This window comes from Perissodus microlepis, chromosome 13 (assembly GCF_051167445.1).
Source record: "Perissodus microlepis isolate ML-2025 ecotype Zambia chromosome 13, ASM5116744v1, whole genome shotgun sequence".
NCBI lineage: Eukaryota > Metazoa > Chordata > Actinopteri > Cichliformes > Cichlidae > Perissodus > Perissodus microlepis.
Genome location: NC_140473.1, coordinates 6,781,173 through 6,799,221, shown reverse-complemented (window position 1 = coordinate 6,799,221; position 18,049 = coordinate 6,781,173).

Here is an 18,049-nt window from a genome sequence, read left to right as displayed (position 1 = left end):
AAATCACCCACATTTGGTGGGTGGCGGATGTGGAGCTTACAAGATTAAGGTAGTGGGGAAGGTGAGTGTGTATACGTGTGTGTGTTGAATTAATGTTGCTGCTGTACTCGTAATAGTTACAGTAAACTCTCTGGTGTACCTGTACTACTGATGATGCTGCGGGAATGGAAGAATGAAGATTAGAGAGATAGGTGATTTGGGACTGTTCCCGAGTAGTTGTGGATAATCCCAGGTCATTTCCACAAAAAGTCTGTAAAACTACTTGTTACAAAATGACCACAGCTGTTGGTAATGATAGCCGGCACTATATCCACCTCATCTTCACCTTATCATTCTTAGAAAGTTAAAATTAGTTCTCATCAGTGCAGCAAGCACACATTTCCAAGATGTTCTAAGATCAAGGATTTTTCTACCTATAATTAAGAAGTACCAATTAGTATCTAAGCACCTGCTTCGTCAGGTTTATATAGGACTTTTAAAAAGCTCTCTCATGAGACCTCCAATTTACTGAAGTGCAACAATTAATTGCTGCTGTGACCCTATTCAAGCATGACAACTCAGAGAGAGAAATCAGTGGAAGGCACATTCAGTATTTGTGAAAACTGCATGATACTGTGTGGGCTTAAAATATTTTAAAAACAAACAAACAAAAAAACAATCACATTTTTAATATTCTGGACTGGAAAAATGAGTAAATCAGTAAATCTATTATTGCCTATGTTCTATGTGCAAATGTGCTCGAGTTACTGAAAATGAGTGTGTCTGAGCTTCTTATCACTTTCTTTGTCTTTTTTCTCTCTGTTCTTGTGTGTGTCTGTGTGTGTATGTGCACTGCGGTCAGTCTGTTCATTTTTCAGCTATTTTTGACCCCTCTCCCTCTGTGCTGAGTCCCAGTCTCTCCCGTTGCTCTTCCCGCTATTCCAGATGGACCTGCTTCCGTATCAGGCTGCTAATGAGGCGGCGCTCTTCATTCTGTGGCTCTTTGAATGGAGGGCCAACCATTTAACCCTGCCCAGCTGCCCTCATGACCCCCATGTATTTTTAGGCTTCACCTCATTTCATGCTGAATAAACACCTATGTCTGGACACCCTCGAGGGCCACGCCACATGCCTTCCTAGTGGACTGAGCTGATGATGCAGGCTGACAAAATCTGGTAAATACTACCTTTAGACTTCTTGGATAAGAACACACTTTTCCACAAGGGAAAAAGGTACAACATCTAGAGTATTGCTTTCTTCCTTTTCTTGCATTTCTAGCTTGCTAAAGGCAGCACTAAATCATCATTTTAAAAAGAGATCATTGTCAACATGTCTGGCAGCTTCTGCGTAGTCAGTTCTACTCCATGGAGGGAGAGTAGGTGTGAAATCTGTTGCATTACAAAACGGCAACAGCTTTGATTTTTCAGTTGATGTTTGTTTGAGTCCCACTGTTATAATCCTATCAGTTTGGCCTAATTTAACCTAAAGTTGCATTGATCAGTTTCAACTTTTTTCTGTCCTCCGCAAAGGCTAACATTATCCTCACACACAAAAAGAAGCACTGGTTGGTCTCAATGCTTAAAAGATTAGTACGCTGATTTAACCTTGTGGAGCTGTAACACTGATGTAACACTGTAACACTGCTGATGTTACTTCTTCCTCTTTTACGTACATTAACTCAGTCAGTTTGATCAGACTTTTAGGCGTGTAATGCTAGTAGTGGCTAACATAGCCTCAGGCCTCTTTGCCTTTAGCAGAATTAAGGAGCAGGCTACGATGATCTGGAAAGCCCTCTTCTGTCTAATTCCACACCCTTAGATCTTTTCCATTTTAAAACTTGTCTTCAGACCCTCAAATGCTAAGTGACATTGCTTGAGGATATAGCAGACTTCACGGAACTCCCTCTGGATCCACCAAAGACTTTATACAACTTTTTGCTTTCATAAGAAGTGCAAAACATACTCTGTGCATAAAATTGGTAGAGTATCCCTTAAAATAAGCTAGATTTAAACAGGAGCTGTTATGCTACTGTACTTTCTGTCATATATTACATATATTACTATCACTGTTGCTCATATTAAACAGTTTTAAGGTTTCTGATATTGAGGGTAGAATTGAATAGAATGCCTTTAGTGTCACTATAGAGATTTACAGTTTGGGTTATTGCATGTAAAATTAAGTATTGCACAGTGGTGGTTTATAGTGGGAAGTCCTTGGAATGAGGGGTGGAACTGTGTTACGAGTGCATGTGTGAGTTCAGGCTGGTTATGACTTTTGGAAAGAAACTGTTCTTGAGTCTTTGTGCTGATGCACCTGTAGCGGTTCCCTGAGGGAAGCAGGTTGAAGCAGGTTGAACAGGTTAAAATTAGTTCTCAGCGTGGGAACTGACCTCGGTAATGTTTGTTTCTCTGCTGAGGCAGTGGGAGGAATAGATGTCCATCAGGGAGGGCAGCCGATGATCTTCTGTGCTGCGCTGACTGCTCTCTGAAGCCTCACTCTATTCGCCTTAGTGTATCTACCGTACCATACTGTGATGCAGTATGTCAGCAGGTTCTCTATGGATGAGCGGTAGACGGTCAGCAGCAGGTTGGAATCCAGCTGGTACTTCCTGAGAACCCTCAGGAAGTGCAGCCGCTGTTGGGCCTTCTTGATAACCGCTGTGATGTTGTCTGTCCAGGAGATGTCAGCAGAGATGAGGACGCCAAGGAGCCGGAAGGTGTGGACCCTCTTGACACACTCCCCATTGATGTATAGGGGGGCTAAGTCAGTGCTGTGCCTCCTGAAGTCGACAATGACCTCTTTGGTTTTCTTGGTGTTCAGTGGCAGGTTGTTCTCTGAACACCATGCTGCCAACTTCAGGACTTCCTCCCTGTAGGCTGCCTCGTCTCCCTTTGAGATGAGTCCGACTACCATGGTGTCATCAGCAAACTTCATGATGAGGTTGATGATGTGGGCTTGAACTGCAGTAGTGGCTATAGAGACAATACATAAGGGGGGTTAAGCACACAGGCCTGTGGGGAGCCAGTGCTCAGCGTGTGAGTGGAGGAGACATGAGGTCTGAGTCTCACAGTCTGGAGCCAGTTTGTAAAAAAGTATTTTATCCAGGCACATGTGAGAAGGGGGAGGCCAAGAGTGACCAGTTGGATGATTATATTGAAGGCTGAGCTGTAGTCCACAAAGAGCATCTGCACATAGCTTTGCCACTGGTCTAGGTGGCTCAGCACAGAGTGGAGGGCTATGGCAATGGTGTCTTCTGTGGATCTGTTTGCATGATATGCAAACTGTTTAGTGTTTGCACAAGTAATACCTCTGAGTCTAAAGCTTGGGCTACAGACTGCTCTAAATGCTCCATTACTGAAAATTTTCATCTTCTTCTTTGGGCTCTATATGATGTCTTTGAGAGCAGAAATCCAAAATCTCTGTGATCATCTGAGGCACACAGCTCCAGCTGTGAATGCAGAAGCTCCACCTACCTGCTCTTCACATCTTTTGTTAGTAAGAGGCTGTCAGAGATATAAAACAGCTTGTTTCAGACGCTGGACTGTGCACTGATGGGCTACACCAGGGCCCAATGAATAAATATCAAATAAAAATATAAATTTGGAAATGAGTTGATGGGCATTCTTAACCTGGCATCATTTCTCCTTTAAACTTTGGCTGTCGTTTATGAAGGTGAAAGTGGAAGCAGTGTGATGTAAGAACTGTGTAAAACATCAGTTTGAAGCGGTTGTTTGATATCTAAGGCCCTGGCATTAGGCATCGCACTTCTGACCTTACGTGACCTGGATCCTGTTTCAAGACGTCTGCACTGTGCAAGATGTCATCTTAAATATTAGGCCTTATTTCACTTTAATTTCATCAAGTTCATCAGCAAATTGAAAGCAGCAATCACTAGTGAAGCAGTATGCTGGCATCATCAGCAATGTGCATGTAAGAAGAGTATACAAATGGCTTTTATGAAAGATGCCCGTGATTCAAAGACCATGTGTGTTTCCAGAGTTCCTGCTCCCTCCCCTCAAACTTTTTGATCTGTTCATGCTTCAAATTTAGTATGGAAAAATATCAAAACAAAATGAATAACTAAATAAATAAAAGTGCAAAAACATTTTTTTTTTTATAATTGGTTAATGAGATTTAAGAGTGGTATCAATCTTCCCGTATAAGTCATCTGTCAACCTATGTCCTAAACTTCCAAAGTATTTTTCCATAGTAGACAGAGGAAACTAGATAATTGAACATTAGTTCAAGTAGACATGTGATGTGATCTTTTTTCATAAGCACTCATTGTGTCAATCTCCTTGATTGCTGCCTGTTTAATGGAGTAAAAGAGAAGATGGATGTTATCACTGGGTGAATCCCAAGGCATCTTTAATTGTCAGTCTGGCACAAAATGAGTCCCCGTCCTAATTTATTTGGCTTAATTTATCAACACACTGCCTTTCCATTCACATGGGAGCTGTTGCAGCCACTGAATCAGTTTTAGCCTCCTCACTACTTCTAATGCAAATCTTTCCCGAGCTTTGACAAGACCTCTCTACATCCGTCGCTTCCTACATTCAGTGCTGATCACAAAGTAAACCATTATATTATCCATCGACTTCAAAAACGCAGATCTGAGGCACGATGACAAGGTGCAATCAAAGAGGAAGACCGACAAGGATCAGATAGCCACCTCCAATCAGTCTCATACTCACAATTGACTTCATCTTTTTTACTTCGTCCTTATATCTCATTTTCTTCCTCATCAGAGTCTCCCTCTCGTCTCATTGCTTCCGATTAGCACGGCGACCAGAGCAGATGAAATTTTGTGTAATGGTGAACTGTAATGGTAACTTTGAGGGATTGCTGAATCTCTGACTTTTCAAGAGGTCGCAGTGAACATTTTCTAATCACAGTGTTTTTTCTTTCCAGCCCGCCCCATAAAAACAGTCTAGGTGAGATTAACAAAGTAAATGATATGTTCTGAATGACTAAATGTTTGGTCTGACATTGCTGCCTTTTTAAAGTCAGCAAAGCGTTCAGTGGCTCAACACACCACAAGATCGTAAAACAGGAATAACCATTTACACTTTGCACGTAACCAGAGGTGATAATGAACACTCTGAGCAAGCTAATAATACCGGTCCTGTCCATCTGCTTTGGAATAATGCTAAAAGGAGACAAGTGTATGAAAGGAACCGAATCTAAAGTGGCTTTTATTTGTCTTTATTTTGAGTAAGCATGACTATTTGCATTAGGGTGTTAAAACCTTAAAATACAAGTAAATAAGGTTAAAAAAATAATAATTTTAAATCCATTACAAGATGGTACAAAACATCTAAAATTCCCAGTTATGTTTGATAGTAAAGGTTCTAATTAAAACATTTTTTTCTGACGTTGGCAACATTTTGGATGTCAAATTGTGAAACCAGATGTTCAAACAGATTTATTAAAAGAAATTGGTGAACTTTCCATCCATATATATGGAAACTATTTATATTTATTTCTAAATATAAAAGATATCTATTATTACCTGAGGTTTTTAATAAATATTTACAAAGAGGTGTTTTCCCTGAAGATATTAAATAAACAAAGGTCATTCCCACATTAAAAAAGAGACAAACGACACCTATCCTCTGGGAGGAAGGATGTCGGCTGTATTACATGGTGACTTCAATTAAAGTATCGAGCATTTCATATAGTTTATGGATAGCTTATACTTCTTATCCTAGGTCACTGTTTGACAAGGGTTCCCAGCTTAGGAACTAAATGCATGATTCTGTAACAGACAGAATAATTAAAAGTGAGCCTTTTACTACAACTGGTACAGAATCTTCAGAAGTCACCAAAGTCCAGAGGCGAAGGAAAACAGAATTTAAAATATACAGGCACACAATAGATGCCCTGAGAAAGGATAAAGTGATATAGGGGCTATAAACACACATACAGAGGGCTAAGCAAGGAATGAGACATAGCTGGGGAGGCACAGATGAAACTAATTAGAATAACGACACAGGGCGAGTAACACTAAACGCAAAGCACGGGAGACAACTAACAAGCAAACTAAAATAGGAAACAAGTAAACAGAGAAACTCAGACACAACTGAAACCTTAATACGAGGAAACGACAGAGGGAGACACAAAAGGAAAACTTATATACTGAACTCTAACTCTGAAACTGAAACTAAACTCTGTACAAAGGTGCTAATATCAACATATTAATAATCAAACTGGAAGTCACACTGACTTTCTGTCAGCTCAGACAAAGTCACTTGGATGAGTGACTTTAAAACGGTAACATCCAGATCAACAGGTCCTCAGTCACTACTCAATACACAGATTGTAGGCTTTGTTTACTGCTAATGCTACCTGTGCTTATTGTATTATACGTGATGGCTGAAGAAACACAAAGAAGAAACACAATGATACAGAATTTATAGTGGAATCCATGACACTGATCCACACCCCCCTCACCATGCTTGCCAGTTGGTTTGAGGCTCTTCTGAAAAACTGTTGTTGGTCTGTGCCAAACATGTCACTGTGGCCAAACAACTCTAACCTTTATTCATCTGTCCAGAGCACATTGTTCCAGATGGCCAGTTCTTTGCCTGTATGTTTGCTGAAAAACTGCAATGTACTGCTCTAATGTTCTTTTTGCTTAGCAAAGGCTTTTCCCTGCCAAGAATCTCAGGCAGGTCAAATCTGTTCGTACAAAGGAAACGACTTCTGCTACATCTACGTTGTGATCGAAATGACTCTTTATCATCTTAGTAATTTAAGTAAAGTGACCCATTAACATCACTATTTAATGGTGAAGCAGATCCAATCATACTTATTTCGATCCATTATATTAATTTCCTGGTAACATCAGTGTATTTAGATTAAACTGGGGTTATAAAAAGTGACTGAAAGGAATAAAAAATAAGCAAGAAGAGTAACTATAGCACACGGTTATGAAAAAAGTAGCAGAAAGTAATTATAAAAAGTTTTGAATCAAAGCAGCCAAAAATATCTCGACTAGATACAAATCTCATTTCAGGATTTTAAGAAAGCCACAATCTTTTGACCACAGCGCTCTGAGTGGTTTGTTGTCAGCAAAATATGCAGTAATATCCAATTTTTTCATTTGATTCGGTGTTGAAATAGATGCAGTGAAGTGCTAAAGTAATGTGTTACACTAATTAATCATGCTTTTCCAAAATCAGCATGAGAGAAAGTATAAATTATCCCATTTTTGATATAGTTTTAATGTTCAAAGTTAAGGCCCAGCACAGTTACCATAGCAATATAACTAAAGGCATACAGTATAAGTATAGTAAATATTTTATGATGGATGCTTGATTTTGTTTTCAGTTTCTTGAGAGAGTGGCTCAAACTCTTTTTTAAAACATAATGTCAGGTTATTTGATCTTGTTGAAAATACACAAGAAGATGCTGAGTTCTGTCTAATAAAAAAAATTAAATTAATGCTTATTCTCCGCATACTTGAGAGCTAATATTCAAGTAAAAGCATGAATAAACAAAGTCTGCTTACAATTAAAACCTAAGAGGAGGCAAGATTAGAATTCTCCATTTTTACAGCACTAATTCCATCAGCACGAGGCTTTTTCTTCTTCTTCTTCTTTTCTTTTAAAGAAAAGAAATGTGTTTTTTTTAATTAAAAGTATATTTATTGCTTCCAGTCTTTTGGTATTTTAAAACTTTTCTTGCAGATGTCCTAAATTAAAAGCTTGCCGATAAGTTTTTAGACTTTTAATTTGAAAATGGTACAGGTAGAGGAAACATGTGATTTCATGAATGTGAGTAAGGGCAGCATACGGCTTCTCAACACTCAATGTAAAGATTCAGTAGCAGTATAGAATTTTTTCGTTTTCCTGTTCGTCTTTAACTTCTGAGTGAAAACAGTGAAAATATGGTCAAAATTTTTCCACTGGCGCTGGTTTCGGTTTTCTTGACTCCTATCCATCATTATAAGTGTCAACTATGCTTTGAACATTATATGGGCCCTTGACTGTGGGTCTGCAGGCTACATGCGACAGCTAGAGGTAATTCACTTTGCTTCGTTTTGCTTGCTGTTAACAGCTCATGGGATGATAACGGAAGCGCAAAGAGCTTTAATCATATTCTCTGCCTTCAAGAGAGATATTGCTTTTTCTCACAGTTTATTGAGTGAATATGGGAGGGGAGTGTGTGTGTGTGTGTGTGTGTGTGTGTGTGTGTGTGTGTGTGTGTGTGTGTGTGTGTGTGTGTGTGAGACAGGGTAAAAAGGCCTGGCAGGGTGGAGGGATGTGTGTGTCTGTGGTTGGTAGGTGTCATGGGTGGCTGGGGGACATGTATCATCGATCTGCTACTCTGGGCTTCCTGTACACTGGATGGCATTAAAATGATCCATGGCTTCTTTCTCAGGCTAATACCAGTGATATTGAGATATCAAACCTCTGTTTTCTGTCCCTGGCAATGGGGGGGCACACACCCACGCCAGCACAACACGCACACATACACACGACAAGAGTAGAGAGTTCTTCCTCAGGAGCTGAGGTGATAACCTAATAGGGACATTTGTTTTTGTCTCCCGCTCGCTCCCTGCCTCTTCGCCTCCTCTCTTCCTTTCAAGCTCCGAAAACAAAAGCTTTCGTCGAGGGGGCCCCGCCGCTGCCGCTGCCGCTGCCTGTGTGGCGAATAAATAACTGCGGCACAACGGCAAAACAAGTGAAACACGCACCATCTGGCCCCTCCATTGGTGTCTGCCTCAGTCACAGAGATAGACTGGAGCGGTGAATTGGGGGAGGGGGGGTGGGGGGGGGGGTGGGGGGAACTGGTGATCAGAATGGCATCTCCTCCTCACCTCAAGAGGGATGTGACATGGATTCCAGAAGGGAATGTTCTGTTTTAGGCTTCTTTAAAATAATGCGAAAGCCCGGTTTCTTTTTTAGCATGCAACAAAACACGCTTCATAAAGCAGAATTTAATGTGTAGTAGAGGGTTTATCTAAAGGTGCAGTGGGCATTATCTACCATATGTATAATCACTTCTGGCTACAAATCAAATGACTCATTATAAATCTGTCCACAAGCAGGATGTGGGCTGGATGCAAGCTGCCCACGTACAGTAGAATTTTGCACATCAAGCTGTATGGAAGAATTAGCTGTGTAGATTTTCTACATTTGGGGCAAAAAATAGCAACTGCTAGTGTGTGTGTGTGTGTGTGTGTGTGTGTGTGTGTGTGTGTGTGCATTTTGTTTTTTTAACGTTACATCTGTTTCTGCTCCGTCAAGTCAAGACATCTAGAAAAGGCAGCGGCTCGTTGGGCCCCCTGTGATTGTCCTTTAATTCATTTATCTCATATCAGCCAGATACTTTTTCATCACTTCCATGAATCCCGATCGATTGTTCGAGCATGTTCCATTACCAAGAATTACTCATCCATTGATGGGCGAGAAGGGATATTAATCAATGTAACCTTTGAAACTAACAACCTTGTTATTCTTTCAAAGCCAAACAAAATGAGAATTTGGCTGTGGTCGGTGCTCATTATTAAGACTGGAGGAGAGCAGACATTATACATCGCTACTGATCATGTGTGAAGACAAGCCTACACAGTCAATACCCTCAGCCGATGAAATATGGCCTTTTTTTATGACTGCATCCTGCAGAGAAAGGCAGTCTTTCTTTGCAGTATGTGGTGTGTGAGTGCTGCAGAGTCAGTGAGCCCCTTTATCAGATGTACACAGTTCTGGGAACATTTGATCAGAGCTTCAGAGGTACGCTTTCTTTCAGTTTGAGGTGCTGCTGCTTTTCCATGCATTCTATTTCCCAACTTTATTCTTTTTTGCCCCCCTCAACCTGAAAGTTGTATCTCGTGTTTCTAAATGGACAGTATTCACTACAAACTATAGGGTTTCTATTCAATGCAAGCTCTCTCTTTCACTTCACTCACTTTCACACAGTGATGCAAGTGACCAGGTGCTGGCCTCCAGTGTTGGGTGTACTGTGTTCCAAAGTAACATGTTACTTTAGTCACATTATGTGTTAGAGTTCAATACGACTTTTGAAAAGTTGCCATATGGATGTTTCATTGATTTTTATTGTGTGGAAAGACAAAAGCATGATGATATACTTGCATTATACTGCTAACACAAAGCTCTTTGGAAGCATCAGCAAAGACAGCAAGCTAACACAATGCTAGCAAACAACCCAGGGTGATGTTAAAGCTGAGTGTATCCTGACCCAAGCCTTTACTTTCTCTGAGGTGGAGGTAAGTAACATAAAGCATGAACGTATAATTTGTGATAGATTGCTTTTTTGAGTGATGACTGCAACACTGCTGACCTCATTTTTAGGCCGTCAGTGTCTTGCATGGAAAAGACTTCAACAGGTGAACTGGGGAGCAAGGGCTCAAACCACAGGGTCTGTGATCAGTGGACAGCCTGCTGCTTTACCGAGTGTTTACCCCCTTATTAATTTCTTCTTCTTTTTTTTTTTGCACATTTTTCAAATGTAAATGTTTCAACAAGTATTAGTCAAAGATAATGATAACTACAAAATGTAGTTTTTAAATGATTATTTTATTTAATTAAAAAAAGCTATCCAAACCTACCTGGCCTGTGTGAAAAAGTAAATGCGCTCCTTTTTAAAACACAAATTAACTGTGATTAACCACATTTTTTGGAAAGCTGAGTTCAATTTCACCAGCTACACCCAGGCCTGATTACTGCCAGACCTGTTGAATCAAGAAATCGATTAAACAGAACCTGTCAGACAAAGAGAAGTAGGCTTAAAAAGCAACACATCAAGCCACAATTTAAAGAAACTCAAGAATAGGTAAGAAACAAAGTCACTGACATCTAGTTTTGGGACTCCAATTTGTCTCTTATTCATCTTTTTTTTTTTTTAATACACACGTATCACTGCATAACTATCATGTGCCAAACATAATATTTTACATAAATTATCTCAAACTAATAATTTTGTGACACTCGCAAATGTGTATTTTATCTGTTACATTGCTGGACGGGCAGATTATAGGTTAAAAAACCTCAGTCTTCATGCTGCCCTAAACACTCAGCTTGTTTTGCAACACTAATGGTCCAGTGACGGCATAAAGGCATTTTTTTTCACAATTATCAAAGTAATAAATTTCAAAATAAGACTGATGGATTCTTGTACTGTTAAAGCTACAACCTCCAGTGCCACTTTCTTTGCCACTTTCACCACTGCTACAACTCCACCGGTTATTTGGTAGGTCGCACATTGACTTTTTCAACACGTACACTCACAGCAGCACATATATCTTAAAGATCTTGCTGAGAAATCTTCTGATCCTTTTCAGTGACCTCCTTTGTGCACTTCTCCAGCCACTGCCTGAAACTCTGTCAGTTATGTGAACAGCAGGTAAGCTTTCAGTTGCTGGATGCTTTGTCAAGCGAAGCCGTGGCAGCTGAAGGACCATTATCATTATGTGTCTCTTCATCAGTGCGGATGGAGGTGACAGAGATGTTTCCTTTGCTGCTGATGCCACCTTTGTTGACACACTCATAGGGTGCCTCAGTTTGTGTCAGTGTGAGGAATGACGAGAAATGAGTGAGTGAAAGAATAAGCGCAAAAATCAATATGAAGTCAACTAGCTGAACATTTTATCTAATAAATCATTCTCCTTTGTATTTAAGTAAAATGCACAAAAAGCATGATAACTTACTGACAGCTGTCCTCTTTGGTGCATCAGAAATACTGTTAGTTTTCATCCAGACAGCAATGCTTCTGCACACTGTAAGGAATCTTCCAAAATGCCAAATTTCAGTGAAATAAAAGTGTCTGCATGTGGATGAAAGGTCAGCATACACAGAAAAATATATTTGAAAACTCTCTCTGTCCATGTGGTTAAAGTCGTAGAGGTAAGTAGCTATTTCCTCAACAATCTGATAAACTTCTCCTCATATCTGGGTACAGCTGGAATTGGAAACACATTTCATATATATCTAAAAACACCCACTTCCTGACTTACAGATGAATGAAATTAGATGTTACATCCACAGTACAAAGACTACCTACCATCACCAGGTCAAACAGATTGTTGAACTTGGTTGCATTGTCTCTCTGAGGTGGGAATCCAGTCCCAACCCTGTAATTGCAGGCATCTAAAAAGCAGACAACGCATTTGAGATCCATTAAAAAATTAATATGCAATAATTTAGCCCTGATCTATGTAAGATCAGAGTGGAAATTTGAACTGTTCATCTTGGAAGAGAATGCCAGACAGAAAATACAACAGTACACCATCAGTGATGCTAAATTAAATCCAAGGATTTTTAGAAGATCACTGTGGTGGACTGAACTCAGAGTGCACCCTGCCTCTTGCCTGCTATGAGCCTGGATACTTGTAAAAGGTCTGCACTTACATAGTGCCTTTTAACTGTAGCTTTACAGTGTTTTTCTATTCTTCCACTGATAAGCCAGTGGCTAACACTGAGTGCAACTTGGGCTATATTTCCCAAGCATTTATATACATTTAGGCTTGATGTATATCAACAGTGAATACTGGCTAAGCATAGATAGATCACATATCTATTGCCTCTGATACTAAAAGACCCAGAACAACATCAGGATACCTCAGTGTGGAAGGCAAGAATGGGTATTTTGAATCCTTTTTTTTTTGCAAAGTTTTACATATAAATGATGTTGGCAACCGATCAGATTACCCACAGAAGACCAAAAGTAACAACCAAACCAGGCTGCACGATGGAGCTGTGCTCAACACCAGCAGCTTTGATGACTGAGCCAAGTTTGACTCTTAAGAGCTGGACTATCTGGTTTACCAACATGATATTATTGCTGGTTTAATATTTGTGTGAATGATGCCAGCAGTCTTTGGAGCAGCTGGAGGGACAGAGGAAGAAATGAAGGCTGACTTTTATTGTCCACATATTGGTTGGCCTCTCCCATCAATGTATATTTCAGTAGATATTGCTCGCTGATCAAATCCGCATACCTGCTCTGTCTTGGGTTTTATCTCCTGAAGAGAAGGTGGGTGGCAATGTTGCTCCTTTAGCAGTGTGTGTAAAGTCATGTCTAGCATTTCAAACACTGGACAAGTTTCCCCTTTGTGTTCAAAGTCATCAAAGAACAAAACAGTGTTGGCAGGATCTAGGACATGGATCGTTTTCAGCACAATCAGCTGGAGAGAGAATGGAAAGGTTTTCCCTTTTTTCCTTTAAAAAAAAAAAAATCTTTAGGTTTGACTTTAAAGCAGTTTCCAAACATGGATCTACAAAAATGCTATTCTTTAAATCTCCTGGATAGCACGTCCCAGAGATGGATCTCCGAGTCATCAGGTCCTGATGGCTCAAACACGAGAAGAAAATGTTTTAAATCAAATGTGATATCGTGGAATCAGATGTGTAGTATGACGTGGAAAATGGATAGTGTGATTAGCACACTGCATCTGGCACGTTTCATTTTTTAAAGAGTGCTAGAAGAAAAATGATAAGGTTAAAAGACAGAGTGTAACGTATTTCAATTAAAAATACATAAAAGCATCACACAAAATAACTGATTTGTTGTTTCAGGTATTGTATCTGTGAATAATTCAACCCTAGACTCTGTTCTGATATACTACAGCATGATTTCACACACATAACAGAACTCACACTAAATAAAACACAGATGACTGCAGGCCACTTAAATGAGGCTTATTCAAAAACATTTAACACATTAATTACAAGCATAAAATTCGATACAAAAATTGTACATGATACTTAGTATCACTTACATGATACTTATATTGACACTGTAATGGTCTGAAATCTTGCCACGCCTACAAGGTCCCCTGCTCAAGAAGGCACATCACGTGTGCAGACCTATCTCAAGTTTGCCAATGAACACCTAGTGTAAATGATACAGAGAAGGCTTGGGAGAAAGTGCTGTGGTCAACAAAAAAAACAAAACAAAAATCAAGCCCCAACTTGACCTGCTGTGTTTGGAAGAAGAAAAATGATTCAAAGAACAGCATCCACACTGTGAAGCTTGGAGGTGGAAACATGCTATGGGGCTGATTTTCTGATGAGGGTATAGTGCACCATCTTGGACAAGATCGTCCATCCCTCAGTCAGAACATTGAAGATGGGTCACAGATGGGTCTTCAAGCATGACATGATCCAAAACAGACCTCTAAGGCAATGAAGGAGTGGCTAAAGAAGAAGCACATTAAGGTCATGACATGACCCCAAAGTTACAATTCAATAGGGGATCAAATCTTTTGTTTCCTCAACTGTAAGAAGGGTAAAATGAGGACGAGAGTGGACAGATAGCTCCTGGAAAGGTTAGTGCGCATAATATCTGTAACGTTTCACATTTAAATGAAAGGTAAATAATGCTATATTTTAGCAAACTAAATGATGCATTTTGTTTGTATAAAATGTATTTGTATAACTTTAAAACTGCTTAATTTCTTGCAGGATCAAATGTTGATATGTGCGACTAACTTGTACAAGACGATCCAGGTTTTAATCCTTTATTCCTGCATTTATCACCCTAAATCTATCATACCTGCCAGTTAAACACATTATAAAGGGAATCAAATTGGCCGGATGCGACTAAAGTGTAATGTTATAAAAGCCAGTCTTGGTTTCAACGAGACACATTTTCAGACCTAATTTGCCTCAAATCTATAAGATCAAGGCAAGACAGAAAAATAATGAGACTTTCTTGACAGTTATTATTTGCTGTAACAGAACAGCACAGAATGGGAGGAAACTATTTTGCCCTGGCAATAGAAAACCCACATACGGTTACACAAAACAATTGGATTTCCTTTATGCTTTTCATTCCCCTTGTAAATATCCTCTGCATTCCTGCTCAACTCCTCCAAATTCTACAGCTAATGATGCATTTGTAGAGTAGTGGCATCAAAGGCTCATCTCCCCCGTATCTCTCCTAATCAGTGTCTTTACAAGGTAAAATCATGAGATACTGAAAGCAGCAGGACTTCTTCATTCTTCTGCCTGTGATATCTGGCAGGATTTGACACGGTGCTTAGAGTCTTGCTGACATAAATATTAATGAGTTCATAGGCAAGTCGGTAGGAGTAGCAGTTGTATGGAATGATAATGTTGATCTGAGGGGATATATCACTATGCACTGTATACAGAGTCCCTTCAGTGGGTTGACAATAAATAAAGATCAGGCGGATTTATGGTTAAGAGGAGAGGTCTTATTTTGCAGTAAGTAAACATATTAAGACAAAAAAACATTTTTTGTATCTCATATTTGGGAAATTTCTTTTGTTTCAGCAGTTGAAATGATGATAATAATAATCATAATAATAACATCATCTGGCAGATGGGTCTCTGCTAGAGAAATATATTGTATTACAGACAGTGATAGCATGTGGTGTAAAAGATTTCCTGTGTCTGTGCTGGTGGCAGCAGAGCTGAATCATTCTGTAATGCTATTAACAAAAACACACAAATAAAAAATGTTGGTTGGTGTTGTGACCATGCGCAGTGATCTTGTTGGCTGAAGGTGAAAGACGTTCACAACAGATGATAGAGGGAGTGGTGAGTCTTTCTGGACATTTGTATGCTACATCCAAAGAAAAATGATGGACATAAAAGGAGCTGTGAACGGCAGGTGTGGCTGTTCATTCCTTAGAGGTAAAGTGTTGCCTTTTGAGGCATTTCCACCTTAATTTCTACGTTTACAGTTAGAAACAGGTTTAAGATTTATAGGCAGATGAAAGTTATAAAATTAACAGAAAATTTATGTATAATGATCAACATAAATAGCTGAAGACTGTGTTAGAATTTTTATATATTTTATTTTATTGTTTACTCTATTTAATTTGTAAAATATGTATACACACACACACACACACACACACACACACGTAGAAAAACATATTTAGTATACACATCCAGTAATGCATATACTATTATATATTGCACATATATTTATTAGTCTCAGATTTAGTCATTCTTATATTTTGCTTGTTTTACATTATTGTATTTTTGCACAACTCTGTTGCTTGTGAAGCTCGCACACAAGAATTTCACTCACATGTACTGTACCAGTGTACCTGCACATGTGACGTGACTATAAAAGTGATTTGATTTGATTTGAATTCACTGTTCCTATTGGATTTCTAATGGTTTTAAATTGTTAGTAGTTAAATGTGCCTTCCTTAAAATTCTCAGCTGCACCAAGTTTCATGCAGCCCTACTAGTATACTTAAAGACTCCTATCAGAACCTCGTGGATTTGAAACTGAAATTCATCTACAAATGCAGTTAGATTTAACTGCAAAATGGCAACATGGCCCATGTCTGGCAACCTCCTAGAGGATATGAGATTTGCATGCTCAGATTTTGGGCGGTCAAACTGACTACTTGAAATAATCTCCCAAAAACTAAATAAATAAAATCACTGAGCAACCACAATTGTTCCTAGTTAAAGATAGATTCATATTTTTACTGTAGTGTGACCGAGCCATTAGAGAATTTGCTTCTCTGCATATCCAGCAAGTGGTGCAGAAGGTGGTCAGGATTATCAATGATGGATCACAGTTTGACCAGGAACTGTTTTCTTCCTCAGAGCTTCAAAAGTGCGCAGTTTGTAGCTAATCACAGTACCACCTTCCCTGATCACTTTAATCTGGAGGTGTCGCCATTCCCGATCTATTCCCCTGATGTGGCTGACCGGAATTTAAACCCCATAATCATCCTGTCCCAGGATGGACATCCCTGTTCAGAAACATGTTATTTGTTGCCTGTTAACACTGGTAGCTGGCACAGATGAACATTAACATCAACAACATCACCAATGAGAGCACTAAAAGGCTGTAGACAAACACAAACCAGGCTCTCTGTGGCTGCTGTGTGTATGTTCACCAACAAAGTGTTAAATTCTATCTGCTGTTTGGTGTTGGAAAGCTTCTGTGCAGCGGGGTTATTAAAATCGTATAGATGAAAGCAACTGCCTCTTGCTGTTGGCATTGTATTTAATGGAAACTATGAGAACAAATCAAAATCACAAAGCTGTGAGCAAATAAAAACTCAAAACAAACAGGCTAAAATATGACAAACCTACCTGTGCTAATGTGCAATAGATTCTTTTTAGACTCTTTTTAATGGCTTTCTTCAACATAGGAGACAGACAGTAATTATCTTTTTTAATGTATTACTTCTTAATGATAAGACTCTTTTAAAGGTCACTCAGCTGATTGGTTTATTATTGTTTTTGAAATCTTGGAAGAACAAAAAAAATATTTTATGACCAGTGACCAGGGTCAGAAGTTAATGGGCAGTGAGGTCGGGTTCAGAAAATACCCATAAAATGAAAATGAGACAAGAAATGCCTCAGTAATTAGGAGTAACTGTTTCTGCATGGCACTCCTGCTCAGCTCCTCTTTTTAAATGGAGTTGTTAAATATTCACAAACGAGCGTGACCTCTGACTTCTTTGGGCCACTTAAGTGAACTGTGGAAATTTATGACTGATGGAGTTTTGAAGTCTCCACTGTGACTTCAAATATAGATGGAGCACAAGTAGGACAGTAGAGCTGATCTATTTACGTGTTTGTTTGCCAAAATAAGGAAAGATTTGTGAATAAAATATCTCAACATTTTTTTAAAAAAGGAAAAATACCTTTATAACCTAGAAGCCTGTAATAGATTAGCGCTCTCATCACATCATGAGTCAATCGCTCTGGCTGTGAGAGACCTTTAACAGATAACGTTGGCAATCTGAGCAGTGGAGATAATCGTGTCAGTAATTCAGTGGGAATATAAGTGACACAGATGAATGGTGCCTGTTACTTATGGGGTTAAAACAACCTAAGATTTATTTTCCACCGAGCAAAAAAAAAAAAAAAAAAAAAATCAATTTACATCATCTGAGTTGCTGCAGTCTGATTCCTTTGAGGATGTGTGTGTATCCAGTTAATACTGCCGGAGTGTTTGTGCTAATGAATGACAAATTTATTCTCCTCATATATTAGTCAAATACCACAGGATTATCTGCACGTATACACCGCTGGCGAAACGTATTTGGAGTCGTACAGAGTAATTATGACATCACAGGAATTCACACCACGTGTGTGCA